Genomic DNA, 14,490 nt, shown 5'->3' with positions numbered 1-14,490 from the left:
TCCAACCTCTCTCCCCCACCAGGGAGAGCTGACAGCTGTGCTGTTCTAACAACACTATTGATAATGCATTTTCAATAATATTTCTAACAGAAGGTTGAAGCCAGTGATCCCCATGCTGAGCCACAGTCATCACTTCCTCCACCCACCCCCACACCTCATAGATGCCAATCTGCCTATGAAAAAAAATGCCACATCCGGAATGAACTGTATTATTAATTCTACCTTTTACTATGAATTTTAACTTTAATTATGAGTTTTAATCTTTTAACCTTTATTTCTTTTTTTTTAAATCATGCATTCCATCATTTGTTGAAAATAAACTTTACCACTTGTTAAACCCCCCAGTATAAAAATACAATAAATGTAAAAATAAAATTGCAGTATAAAAATTTAAAAGAAATGTAAAAATGCAGTATTTTCACCCTGTAAATAAGTTATTACATAAATAAACTCTATTTAAAAATACATAAATAAATAAATAACTATCTCTGATCTATCTATCAATCTACATTATCTGTGGCAGTGCAAGTGTCCTGTACAATCCCTGCCTCCTTAATGCTCCCTTTGACCTGGTCCAGAGGGGACCAGGGTCTGAAGAGGCTGCCCTAAGCTTACCAAGAAGGAAGCCACGACTGGAATCAGCTCTGCTGATTTATAAGTTCCCTCATAGTTTGGGTAGGTGGCACACAGCTGATGACATCAGCCCAGCGTGCCACCACAGGAGATTTAAAAGGCACCAAAGGTGCCAAGGAGGGTGGAGATCATTGAACCTGTTCCAGCCAGCTAAAGCCCAGCAGTAGGGGTGGTGCACCAGCAAGGAATGCCAGAGAAAGGAGGAGCCCAGCTAGGGTTGAGATTCAATTTGATAGGAAGAGCTGTGGAGTTCGGCTCTCTGAGGAGTGCGAGACTCGGTACTAAAATAAGGCGGGGGGGTCACCCTGACAAAGCCTTTTGCCAGCTGTTTTGTTATTATTATGATTATTATTTAATTTTTTTGAGTGGGGAAAAAAAGGCCAAGGACACAGAAATTGCTTCCAAGAGCATTGACGAGATCTAGATAGACATCTATAGTTTGCATCAGCAGCCAAGTGTCCTAACCCAAAATCTCCAGTGGTTGGTGTGTGGATAAGGTGTAAGAGAGGTGGAGCCCCATGTCAGCCTCAGCGGTACCGTGAGTAGAACCTGGATGGGAGGCTGTATGAGATCTCATTTAACCCCTCCTTTAATTTAATATGAAGGCATGGCAGGAAAGTTGGGGAGAGGGCCTCACTCAGGAGGTTTGCCTCTTCTCAACAATTCACAGAACTAGCTAGGAGTGTGACAATTAGAAATGTTTGAAACAGACCATTTTGACTTCCATTTCAACATTTCAGTGGAACAGTGTTGTATTTCAAGTTTTGTTTCAATTCCAAATGACTGTTCCATTTCATTTTGTCGAAACTGTTTCGCTGTTTTGATGTTTCGTCCATAGGCTATAATGGAGAAGCATGAAACTGCCAATAACTTTGTCATTTCATTCCTGATTCAGATGGAATTTACAGGGACAGTAGCCCTTTCAGAGGCCATTGAGCCTGCCGTGTTTCAAGGCAATAGGTGGAGGGGTTTCTGGGAAAATGCACCTCAAAATCTTTAAAGCAAAACTTGTGTCACTTGTGTCTGAAGGTACAGAGGGGTGAGAACTTCAGGCATGGTAGCACCTGCTGAGGCCACAAATCTTGCCAATTTTCAAGGAGATGGGTTCAGGGGTTTATGGGAAACTGCACCTCAAGCTGCTGACAACGAAAACTCATGTCACATGTGTATGTTAAAGCACAGCAGGATGAAAACTGCAGGCATGCTAGACCCTGATGAGGCCAGGAAGACTGCTAGTTTTCAAAGAGCTAGCTTTCTGGGAAAATGCACTGTAGGCTGCTGACAAGCAAAACTCGTGGCATGGGTGACACTGTGTGTGCATTAAAACACAGCAGGGTGAACACTGCAGGCATGCTAGCCCCTGCTGAGGCCATGGAGCCTGCCAGCTTTCAAGGAAACAGGTGCAGCCATTTCTGGGAAAATATACCTCAGGCTGCTGACAAGCAAAACTCATGACACTGTTTGTGTGTTAAGCTGCGACCTCACTGGCTCTGGGGCATCTACATGACACGCTAGTGTATTCCAATGAGGTCTCCTCCTCCCCTACAGCCTCAGTCTGGTCCACCACTTTAAATGACAGCAGGTACTAAAATAAGTTAGTGAGGCCACTAGCACAGTAGCATCAGCATCATCACAGACAGCCAAATTGTAACAGAGAATTTCTTCCCTCTCCTGCAGGAGCTTCTTCTCCAGCAGCTGCCAGACAACTCTCCCTGCCAGTGAGGTATCACTACATCCCCAGCAATGCTGAACACCTCTCACGCAGAATACTGGTCGGTGGACAGGACAGGTGTTCCTGGGCAACTGTGGCCAAATCCGGCCACACCTGGCTGCAGCTTGCCCAGTAGGCCAAGGGGTCACACAGAAGCAGCTCCACATCCTCAGCGAGATAGGCAGCCATCAAGGCCTGAGTGCTGCCTGTCTGATGGTGGGGTCTGGTGCCTCTGGACCCCACTATGGAAGGAATACCCTTGGCCCACATTGGCAGTCCCTGTGGTGGAGGGGGAGACTGGCTGGTGGATGGCATGCTAGCATGGAACAACAGATCCCCCACTTCTACACTACTGTGTATTGAGCTGGTCCCTGAGTGAATTATGACTGATTGCGTAACACAGTAGTGAGCTACGATAATGAGGTAATGAGCAAGGATTAACACTACCAAACCATAGACTAATGGGAGGGAAGAATCAATACAGAGCCGGGAACTCTTTGAAACTTCACTGTTAAAGGTACAGAAGCCCCAGTTTGAACTAATGAATGCTGGAGACTGATGCTTGGGACTCAATATCCCCTGACCAACTGCTCCCAAAGCCCTATTCATCACAGCAGTGAATTAATCAAAATTCATCAATGCACTCGGGAAGCAGCAGCGGGAAGGAGAGGAGTCAGGCACAAGTGTGTCCCGCACGCACGTGTGCCCCATAACTAACTTCTGACTGGAGGCAGCGGCGGCGGCAGCAGCAGCAGAGGAATCGGCAGCGGGGGCAGCAGCAGCTGATCCCCCGAAGGTAAGTGGGGCGGAGGGCCTCGGCACAGCTGAGCCGGATCCGGAGGGGAAGCCCCCCGGGTCCCATATAGCTGAGCCGGTAGGGAGCCGCGCTCCCAAGCCGCGCAGCGCAAACAGAGCGCGCAAACAGGCACGCTGTGTAAGAGCGCGCCGGCGTTTGCGCAGGCGTTCGCGCCGGCGGGTGGGCCGGGAGGGCCAGGAGTGGGACTCCTGTACGGGTAGGACGTAGACACCACACAGGTCTACAAATAGCAGCTTAGAAGGATGTATACGAGGAGTGCTGCTAGGGCCTCTGCCCAGGGGGACAAGGCTAACCGGGGCTGGTCTGAGGCCTCCACCCAGACTGAGCCCATGGGGGAGCTGATGTCCCCCTACCTCCTGGCCTGCGGGGGATCCCCAGCAGGGCCGGGGGGGGCAGAGATTGGGAGCCCCCACACCTGTCCGGCAGGTGCCCGGCTTAGGGCTCTGGAGGCACAGGTGAGGGAGCTCCGGGAGGAGGTTAGCAGGCTGAGGGGGATCAGGGAGGCGGAGGAGGAAATTGACAGTTATTTCCTTTCCCTGCAGGACCAGGCACCCAAGGAAGAAGCAGCCCAGGGAAGGACCTCCACAGCAGAGTGGCAGACGGTCACAGCCAGGACCGGAGCAGCTCGCAGCGAGCAGGTACCAGCTTCTCCAGTCTGACTGGAGAACAGGTACGAGGCCTTGGCGACTCTGCAGGAGGTGGAAAGGGAGGAGGAAACCCTTGGGCAGGAAGAAACGCCACATTCTTCACACTCCAAACAGATCAAGAGATCCAAGAGGACCCAGAAGAGGAGGAGACGCGTGCTCGTCATAGGCGATTCCATCCTGAGATGTGCGGAAAGGCCCATTTGTCGCCAGGACCCTTCAGCACGAGAGGTCTACTGCCTGCCTGGAGCTAAGATTCGGGATGTGACAGAGGTAATCCAGGCCAGGATCAAGCCCACCGATTACTACCCCATGGTCCTTGTCCATGTGGGTACTAATGATGCGGCCAGGAGAACCCCCGATCACCTGATGGCAGACTACCAGGCTCTGGGCGGCGTGCTGAGGGAATTTGGTGCACAGGTGGTATTCTCTTCCATCCTACCAGTGAACGGACGCGGAAGATGGCATGAGAACTGCATCCGAGAGACCAACTGGCGGCTTCGGCAGTGGTGTCTCGAGGCAGGCTTCGGCTTCCTGGACAATGACCCACACATTACAACGAGGGACATGCTCAGCTGGGATGGGCTTCACCTGTCCCCCAAAGGTAAGCGTGTGTTTCCTTACAGGTTGGTGGATCTCCTCCGGCGGGCTTTAAACTAGGCTCGTCGGGGGGAGGGGAAGATGAGGGCGGGGGAAGCTGTGGACCACCAAACCAGGTGGCACCAACAAGGACAGCCCAGACTGAAGAAAGAGAGCTTTGGGAACATGAAAGACAGGGGGTGGACAGCAATACGGCACAGGTAAGGAACGAGAAGGTAAGAGACAAAGAGCCCTTTGGGACTTGGAGCGGGGGGGCAGCACAGGCACCAGTCGCAGGGCTCAAGTGCCTATATACTAATGCTAGGAGCATGGGGAACAAGCAGGATGAACTAGCGCTCCTGGTTGCACTAAACGCCTATGACTTAGTGGGGCTGACGGAAACCTGGTGGGATTCATCCCATGACTGGGCGGTACATATCGAGGGCTATAGATTGTACAGAAAGGACAGGGTGGGGAAAAAGGGGGGAGGGGTTGCGCTCTATGTTAAGGAGCAATATACATCAACCCTCATCAAGACAGAATCAAAGGATGAGGAAGTAGAAGAACTGCGGGTTAGGCTACATGGGGGGCAAGGAGAAAAGGATTTGGTGGTAGGGGTCTGCTACAGACCCCCACATCAAGGGGAAGAAGTAGATTTGGGGCTCCTGAGGCAACTCTCGGAGACCATAAAAGCTAAAGAGGCGGTGGTCATGGGGGACCTAAACTACCCGGACATCTGTTGGGAGACACAGACAGCAAAGTCCCACCGCTCACGCAGGTTTCTAACCTGTGTACAGGACCTCCACCTGACGCAGGAGGTACATGGTCCCACTAGGGGGAATGCCTTACTGGATCTGGTATTGGCAACGGGGGATGACATAGTAGGGGACCTACAGATCGGTAGCCATCTGGGGGACAGTGATCACCTAAAAATACAATTCAACATAAGGCATCGAGTGGGTAAGGTAACTAGTAGGGTGAACGTGCTGGACTTTAGGAAAGCTGATTTCAGTGAACTCAGGCAATTAGTGAAGGACACACTGCAGAGTAGTAGTTTTGAAATGATGGGAGCCCAAGAAGGGTGGCTGTGCCTTAAGGAAGCTATCCTTCAAGCACAAAGCGAGACGATCCCCATGCGAGGTAAAAGAGGGAAAGGGGCCAGGAGGCTTCCCTGGCTGACCAGAGAAATCCAGGGCAGACTAAGGGCCAAAAGGGGAGCACATAAAAAGTGGAAACAGGGAGAGATCACCAAAGAGAAATATACCTCTTCTGCTCGTGCTTGTAGGGAGACAGTTAGACAGGCCAAAGCTACCATGGAGCTGAGGATGGCAACCCAAGTAAAAGACAATAAGAAATTGTTTTTTAGATATATAGGGAGTAAAAGGAAGGCCCAGGGAGGAATAGGACCTCTGCTAAATGGGCAGAAACAATTGGTGACGGACAGAGGGGACAAGGCTGAACTCCTCAACGAGTTCTTCGCCTCAGTGTTCCTAAGCGAGAGGCATGACAAGTCTCTCCCTGGGAGTGTAGGGAGGCAGCAGCAAGGCACCAGACTTCCATGCGTGGACCCTGAGGTGGTGCAGGGTCACTTGGAAGAACTGGATGCCTTTAAGTCGGCAGGCCCGGATGAGCTCCATCCGAGGGTACTGAAGGCACTGGCCGACATCATTGCAGAGCCACTGGCGGGAATATTTGAACGCTCGTGGCGCACGGGTCAAGTCCCGGAGGACTGGAAAAGGGCCAATGTGGTTCCCATTTTCAAGAAGGGGAGGAAGGAGGACTCGGGCAACTATAGGCCAGTTAGTCTCACCTCCATCCTTGGCAAAGTCTTTGAAAAAATTATCAAGGCTCACATTTGTGAGAGCCCAGCAGGACAAATTATGCTGAGGGGAAACCAGCATGGGTTCGTGGCAGGCAGATCGTGCCTGACCAATCTAGTCTCTTTTTATGACCAGGTCACAAAATGCCTCGACGCAGGAGGAGGGGTGGATGTCGTATACTTGGACTTCAGGAAGGCCTTTGATACGGTATCCCACCCCATACTGGTGAACAAGTTAAGGGGCTGTGACTTGGATGACTGCACAGTCCGGTGGGTGGAGAATTGGCTGGAGGGTCGCACCCAGAGAGTCGTGGTGGATGGGTCGGTTTCGACCTGGAAGAGTGTGGGCAGTGGGGTCCCGCAGGGCTCAGTCCTTGGACCGATACTCTTTAATGTCTTCATCAGCGACTTGGACGAGGGAGTGAAATGTACTCTGTCCAAGTTTGCAGATGACACTAAGCTATGGGGCGAAGTGGACACACCGGAGGGCAGGGAACAGCTGCAAGCAGACCTGGACAGGTTAGACAAGTGGGCAAAAAACAACAGAATGCAGTTCAACAAGGAGAAATGCCAAGTGTTGCATCTAGGGAGGAAAAATGTCCAGCACACCTACAGCCTAGGAAATGACCTGCTGGGTGGCACGGAAGTGGAAAGGGATCTTGGAGTCCTAGTGGACTCCAAGATGAACATGAGTCGGCAGTGTGACGAAACCATCAGAAAAGCCAATGGCACTTTATCGTGCATCAGCAGATGCATGACAAATAGGTCCAAGGAGGTGATACTTCCCCTCTATCGGGCGCTGGTCAGACCGCAGCTGGAGTACTGCGTGCAATTCTGGGCGCCGCACTTCACGAAGGATGCGGATAACCTGGAGAGGGTCCAGAGAAGGGCCACTTGTATGGTTAAGGGCCTGCAAGCCAAGCCCTACGAGGAGAGACTAGAGAAACTGGACCTTTTCAGCCTCCGCAAGAGAAGGTTGAGAGGCGACCTGGTGGCTGCCTATAAGTTCATCAGGGGGGCACAGAAGGGAATTGGTGAGTATTTATTCACCAAGGCCCCCCCGGGGGTTACAAGAAATAATGGCCACAAGCTAGAAGAGAGCAGATTTAGATTGGATATTAGGAGGAACTTCTTCACAGTTCGAGTGGCCAAGGTCTGGAACGGGCTCCCAAGGGAGGTGGTGCTCTCCCCTACCCTGGGGGTATTCAAGAGAAGGTTGGATGTGTATCTAGCTGGGGTAATGTAGGCCCAGCACTCTTTCCTGCTTATGCAGGGGGTCGGACTCGATGATCTATTGAGGTCCCTTCTGACCCTAGCATCTATGAATCTATGAATCTATAAGACTGCACATACTTGCAATTGTGACCCCTGGGGCTGACAGCTGCCATCCAACAGCCACCAAGGAGGATGTCCCACAAGGTCAACAACCCCTGGATTGGATAAGCCCGATAACTGGGGAGTCACCGAAGTCTTTCACAGAGGGATAAAAGGCAGTGGAGATTGACCCCAATGGTGCCCTCTGACTTGACCAGCACCCTGCCGATCCAGCAAGAAGGACCACCTAGCTACCCCTGTCTAAAGCAACATCACACTGAAAGAAGCTTCGACTGGCCGTTGACAGCAGAACTCCAGCGCTTGGGGATAGGTATATCTTGACATTGGTGCTTAGTATTCATACCTAACTACTGTGTGTGTGTGTGTGTGTGTGTGTGTGTGTGTGTGTGTGTGTGTGTGTGTGTTTGAGGGGCTCACCCCCAAGGTTTATGATCTGACTTTTGCATCCATCTAATAAACTAAAATTTTATGATGATCCTGTGATTTGGTCCTTTGTAACCAACACATGGCTGCAGCAGGGGCTAGCAGGCCTGCAGTTTTCACCCCCCTCTGCCCCAAAACAGACAGAGTCAGTTGCACAAGCACCCATGTCATGAGTTTTACCTGTCAGCAGCCAGGGGTACACAGCCCCCAAACCCCCCTGCACCTATCTCCTTAACAGATGGAAGGCTTCATGGCTGCAGCAAAGCCTAGCAGGCCTGCAGTTTTCACTCCCCTCTGTCCCAAGACAGACACAGTTGCACAAGTACTCTTGACACAAGTTTTGCCTGCCAGCAGGTAGAGATGCAGGGCCCCAGAACCCAGAATCCCCTGCACCTATCTCCTTGACAGGTGGTAGGCTTCATGGCCTCAGCAGGGTCTTCCATCCCTCCAGCTTTTACCCTGCTGCACTTTTACACGCACAGTGTCACAAGTTTTGCATGCCACAGCTTGAGGTACAGTTTTCCCCAAAATTCTGCACCTATCTCCTTAAAACATGGCAGGCTTTGTGGCTGTAGCAGGGGCTAGCATGCCTGCAGTTTTGACCCCACTGTGGCATAACACATACATGTGACACAAATTTTACCTTCAAGATTTTGGGGTGCAGTTTCCCTGAACCCCCTGCACCTATCTCCTTGAAACTTAATAGGCTTCATCAGAAAGGGAGACAGAAGGGTTATCCAACATAGAAAGGCAGTGTTGCTTATGTGGTCATAGTTGCTTATAATTACTGGTCATCCCCTGTGCTTGTAGAAAAGGTCTTCTAATATAATGAAACACGTTGCATATTGCCTGCTTCTTGCTAATGCTTACTTTAAAGAATCAGAAACAGTTAGTTATTCCTTTACATTATGGCTACTAAACCTGTAAAAGCTAATGATGTAAATACATGTGTCTGCCTTCTTTTCTTTCAGTGTGGGTGATCACCAGCAGGAGATCATCAGGCTATGGTTCCAGCCTTTGTGCCAAATGAACACTTTTTTGGAATATCAGGAAGGGTTTCCTAACTTACCAGACTAAAAAAGAAACAGTACATACACAAGAGACACAGGGGTGGAAGAGTACTGCAGGTTGGGAGAGGTGAGGGGTGCCCCAGTCGCAAGTTAGGGCCAGCAGGATGGATCAGGGTCCTGAGTCCTACAGTGAGGAAGGAAAAAAAGCAACATTCTTGTAGGAGCAGAGGCAGGGGCAGGGGCAGGGTGGCCGGGAGAGGGCATATCCGGGGGAGTTAGTGGTGGGGGGTACAGGTACATAAATGAACATAGGTACAATAAACATGTTTTGGGTTAAGTGCACCACAGCATCTGGTGTGCATAACCCCTGGCATCCAAAGAAAGACATTACACCCAATTATCAAAATAGGGCAGCTAACCTCATCCTTGTGTGTGCAATTCGAAGTGACATCTGCTGATCAAAGGGGTGAACTACAAAACAGCTGGAGCTCCATCTGGTGGACAGAGGGGCTCATTACAAGTCTTCAAGTGCATTTGCGCTTGCACTTGACTAATCTATGGATGAAATGCTTTAATTCATGGTGACCCAAAGTAAACTAGTTCCAAATGAGTTTTACTTTAGTGCACTATAAAGACTTTTAAAGTGTCAAGAAAACATGTATGTGCAAACAGTAATGCTGCTGAAATGCAAGAAAAGGCAAAAGTTGTGATGTGTACAAGCACCTCTGGAGGCCATGGGGGCTGCCAGAGGGCACATGATGAGGGCTTGAGCCTGCCAGGGGCAAGGATGCAAACCACAGTGGTACCCAAAGTGCACTAGGTATTTTGTACCCTGCCAGAGGCTGTGCTTACAACACAGTCAGGCAGAGGCCAAGAGGGCCATGGCCAGAGCCAGAAAGGTGAGAGAGGTGGGCTGCAGCTGGGAAGGCTAGGGCCAGAGCCTGAGAGAGGTGGAATCAGAGCCAGGGGCTCGGATCCTGAAAAGGCGAGATAGGGTCTGGAGCCTGTAAGCCAAGGTCTGGTGCAGTTGGCCTAGGCTAAGGGACCAGCTAGAGAGAAAAGGGGTGGAGGCTGGAAAGGCTGAGGTCCTGACAAGAATGTAAAAGCCTGAGGTGGCCTGACACTGGCTTGGGTGCAAGTATCCCACCAAAGTGATGTCTGGTAACATCTGTGAGGCATGGGTGTTTATACAGGGCAGATAAGAGGCCATGACATTAGCCCGTCAGGCTATTAGTGCACTACAGCATGAACAGACTGGGAGGGCCAAACTTACTGCCTGAGGGGCAGGACAGGGATTGGCTGGGTCCAGGAGGGACCCAATGACAGATAATAGGCTGGGGATCGCTCTAAGACCCTTTTTTCCAATCTAGTAATGCCAGCAAGGCATGGCAAGTAGGAGAGAAAAAGGGAAAATACCCAAGGTGCCAGAGCAGGGAAGGAGCCACCTGGCCACCAGGGAACATTATAGCCTCCCCTGGGGCTCAAATCTGTCACACTCATCCTTTTCCTGAAGGCAGATATTCTTCAAGGTGGGATCTCTGCATGAGGGCATGACTGAGCTTAATCTGTTTGCTTCTGTTACCACTATAAATCATGTAGAAAGGCCTCAGAGTGGGGACAGGGTTTGCCAGAGATCATGTAAAGAAAAGATAAGGCCTCTGCACAACACGACAGTGTGCCCCAGTGAGGCCTCCTCCTCCCCTACAGCCTCAATCCCAGTCCTCTGCTTTATGTGACAACAGGTAAAATAACTTAGCTGGCTCAACACCAGTAGCATTTAGCGGGAGCATCAAAGGTACCCACGTGGCACTGTCACAGAGCATTTCTTTTTATAAAGGAATTGACAGCAAGAAGAAAAGATGTTGTATTGTATTGTGTTGTGTTGTGTTGTGTTGGATATATGATGTTACTGTGTGTGATGGTTTATCTTGTGTTTTTATGTCTATATGTTTATTATGAAAAAAAGGAGTACTTAAAATATATCTTAGGAAGCTTTAGGGTTGAAAACCCCTTTGCCAGGCTGAGGAAGTACCTGCGGTTGGCCCTAGTTGGAAGGAATAGTAAAGAAGCCAGAGGCTGGCCTGGCACACAATGCAGGCAAGAAAGCCAGTCAGTCAAAATGGAAATGGAGGCGTCAGGGGGTGAGGAACAGGATGGGGCCACTGATCCTGATCTCCCCAAGCAAGGCCATCTCATGGATGGCCTTCTGTTGCTCCACCAACCTTTCAAGCATCAGGTATGTGGAGTACCACCGAGTCTCCACATCCTGCATCATTTTGTGCTGTGGGATGCTCAGCTCTGCCTGTTTCTACTGCAACATCTTTCCCCCCTTCATGCTGTGGTAGAAGTAGCCTGCCACCTTCCTACATTTCAAAATCACTTGGCTTGTAGCAGTAGTGGTGCTGGCGCCATCACTGGCAGCCTTGTCCCCCTCCAAGGTATCCCTCACTATGAGGTGCAGACAAAGTTGGCATCACGGACAGCCTTCACCATATTGGCCCCGTTGTCAGTGACCATTAATCCGTGGGTGAGCCCAGCCTGCCCAACGAACCACCCCCGCACCATGCAGTTCATGGTCCCTGTGATCTCCATTGCTGTGTGGGACTCATCCAGCACCTTGGCTTGCAGTAGAGCCCACTGACGGCCTGACTGATTGCACCAGTGCCCCGTGAGGGAGAGTAGGTATGATCACCACCACAGCTGCTCCAGATGTCAGAGGTGAAGTGCAAGGCTACCTGCAGCCCTGCCTTACGCAGCTCCTCCCTCAAGTACTCCCTGCATGCCTCATACAGGGAGGGTACCACCATCCTGCTAAAGGTGGTGCATGTGGGCACTTTGTAAGATGGGGCCAGAAGTGCTACAAGCCGCCTGAACCCTGGCTGCTCAACTAGGGAGAAGGGCTGGCTATCCAGAGCAAGCATCTCCCCAATGCTGTGGGTGATCTTGCATGCCTTGGGAACCCACACCCCTTTCTATCCACCTTTCTCCAACTGGTCCAGGGTGGCCTGCCTCTGCTTTGGGGGGAAGGGGACTTTGGAGCGAGTGAGGGGCTTCCCTTTTGGCACACTCACACTGGTGCCAGGCTGAGCAGGAAGAAGGGCAAGGGGTTGCTGCCTCCTCAGATGCAGCAGCATCGCTGTGGTGGAAAAGTATCTCACATCCTTGCCACGGCTCATGTGCCTTTGGCAGTGCTGGCAGATGGCAAACCTGGGATCATGTGCCAGCTCAAAATGCTCCCTCACTACACTACTCCCCCGCTTCTGGGTTGAGGCTGAGGATCCTGCTGTATCCCACCCTTCAGCAGGCTGAGGCTGAACAGCAGGAGGAGCTGCTTCAACTGAGCCACTTGCCTCCACAACCTCAGCCTCCTCCAAGGCGCTGCTTTCCGGAGGAGATCTGGGTCTAGGGGAAACGTGAGGGGTGTGGAGCACTAACTCTGATTCCCCCGCAGTCCCCAGAACTGCTTGAGCCAGGGTGCTCAGCATCCCTGGTTCCAGCTCCAGCTCCTCCTCTGGCAGTGGGAGGCTCACGCTGAGACCTGAAATTGGGGTGGAAGAGGCAGTGATTCCACTGCTGGTGCCCACTTCTGGACTGAGCGGAGGTGGTGCAGGTGCAGGGACGTCAGGCGCAGACACTGCTCCCACCTCCTTGTTTCCACTGGCAGCACTGATGTCATGGCGGCTTGGGAATAGAAAGCATCTGTGTTTGGGATGGGGGGCTTGCAGCTCTAGCTCTCCCCCTACCTGCTCTCCCACCCCTGCCAGAAGACCTGGCACCTGCCTTTCCAGCACGCTTCATATTAATCTTTCCTGTGCTGAAAAAGGTCTGTGTGTGTGTGTCAGTCCTTTTGTGTTGTGTGTTTTATTCCTTCTGTGTTGTGTGTGTGCACTGGACTCTTCTTTTGATTGTTTGATTCAATAATAATAAGTGTTAAGAGCTATGTAAAAATGTGTGCTGTCTGTATGTCTTCTTCTCTGCTGTGATGTGTTTATTTAGTATAAATTATGAATGTGAAGTGTGACTCTGTTGTGTGTTTTATTCCCTCTGTGTTATTGCCTTTGTGTTGCATGCATGCACTAGACTCTTCTTTGATTATTAATAACTATATATGGTGTCTTCTTCTGTGATGTTCTATTAATATGAATGTGTTACTACTACTGTACTTCTTATTCTTCTTCTGTGTTGTAATGTGTACCTAAAATGATGTATCTCCTTCTTCCAAGACCCTGAGTTCTGTGTTAGTCTCAATCTGAATCTGACTTCTCTGTTGTCTTCAGTCTCTATGTAAACTAACTATAATATTAATAACTAATAACTACTATATATAATCTGGCTCTTCTTCTCCTATGAATATCTGATTTTTCTTCTATGTGTGTATGTATAAGTGTGTGTGTGTGCACACACGCATGCGTGTGTATGTGTGTGCGCGCATGCACCTCCCTGGACGTTGATGGATCATGCTGGCAGGGAAAACACAGCTTTCTTTTTTCAAAGTTTGCAAAAAAAAAAAAGAGCAAATATAAATTGAAGTAAATGAATTGAGTAGTAAGGGATGCTAAGCTAAGCTAAGCTAAATTCTACCCAATCCTTTCTAACAACAAAAAGGAGCAGGCAAATTGAACAGCTGTCTAAAGCAAGCCAGGCAGCCCTGCCACACAGTACCTTTCTCTTGCTGTTCCCCAGACAGAACCAGTTTACAAAAGGCACAGCATGCCTGAAAACAAAGGCTTTAATACTATTTCTATGTCCCTCCCCACAGACACTGTAATTGGCAAGGCAGCCAGAGAGAAATCATGCTCACTGGTCACCTAGACATGTCAGTCTTTTCCCCACTGCTCCCCCTCCCCACCCTGCTCCCCCTCCCTCTTCTAAGTTTCTGTTTCCCCATACAGACAGCCCTCTGAAGCTCCGAATTGCTGAATCTTTTCCAAATCGATTCGGAGCTTCCAAATCAATTCAGAAAGCCTAAAGCAGCCAGCGCTTCAATTCGGACATGCTGATTCAGCATCTGAATCACCCAAATCTTTTCTGAATTCAAAACGCGGTCCAAAGCTTTGCACAGCCCTAAAGGTCATCTCTTGTAGCCTGGCAATGCAGCTTGGGCCTTGCATAGTTCCTATGTGAAACAGACTCCTTGTATCTTCTGCCCTCCCTGAGAGTAGCTGAGTCTGAGTGGTACCCCCACTGAAACAAAATGAAGCTTGCTTATTCTTATCTGTTTATATTGCAGTTTAATCGATATAATAGTTATATGTTTGTTGCTTTGTGGATCAGAGTATGGCCCAATAGCAGTGTATGCTAACACTGAACTAGAGATGATGCAAATATCTGGTTTCTTGACATTGCTGTTAATAGAATTATTATTCATCCGTTAATCCTGGATGCTTGACTAAAATTTTGCTTAGTATTAGAGGTGCACTGATATATTTGTCGCATATCAGATTGGCACAGATAACAGGAAAATTAATATTATCGGCAAACGGCTTTTTTTGGCCAAAACTGTCACACCTAAGTTTCAC

The 14,490-nt window shown here is 49.9% G+C and overlaps 1 long non-coding RNA gene across 1 annotated transcript; it reads left to right on the top strand.

Annotated features, from left to right (window-relative positions):
* Positions 1-3,942: 3,942 nt before the first annotated feature.
* On the top strand, positions 3,943-7,839 carry LOC149866666 (uncharacterized). Its single transcript, XR_016441683.1, has 3 exons — positions 3,943-4,078; positions 4,251-4,409; positions 7,599-7,839. It is a non-coding gene; the product is annotated as an uncharacterized LOC149866666 (long non-coding RNA).
* The last annotated feature ends 6,651 nt before the right edge of the window (positions 7,840-14,490 follow it).

The sequence above is a fragment of the Crocodylus siamensis genome, chromosome 4 (genome assembly GCF_052110815.1).
Source record: "Crocodylus siamensis isolate JL-2025a chromosome 4, ASM5211081v1, whole genome shotgun sequence".
In the NCBI taxonomy this organism is placed as follows: domain Eukaryota; kingdom Metazoa; phylum Chordata; order Crocodylia; family Crocodylidae; genus Crocodylus; species Crocodylus siamensis.
The sequence above is the reverse complement of the archived record's forward strand: the minus strand, read 5'-3'. Positions and strand labels throughout refer to the sequence as shown.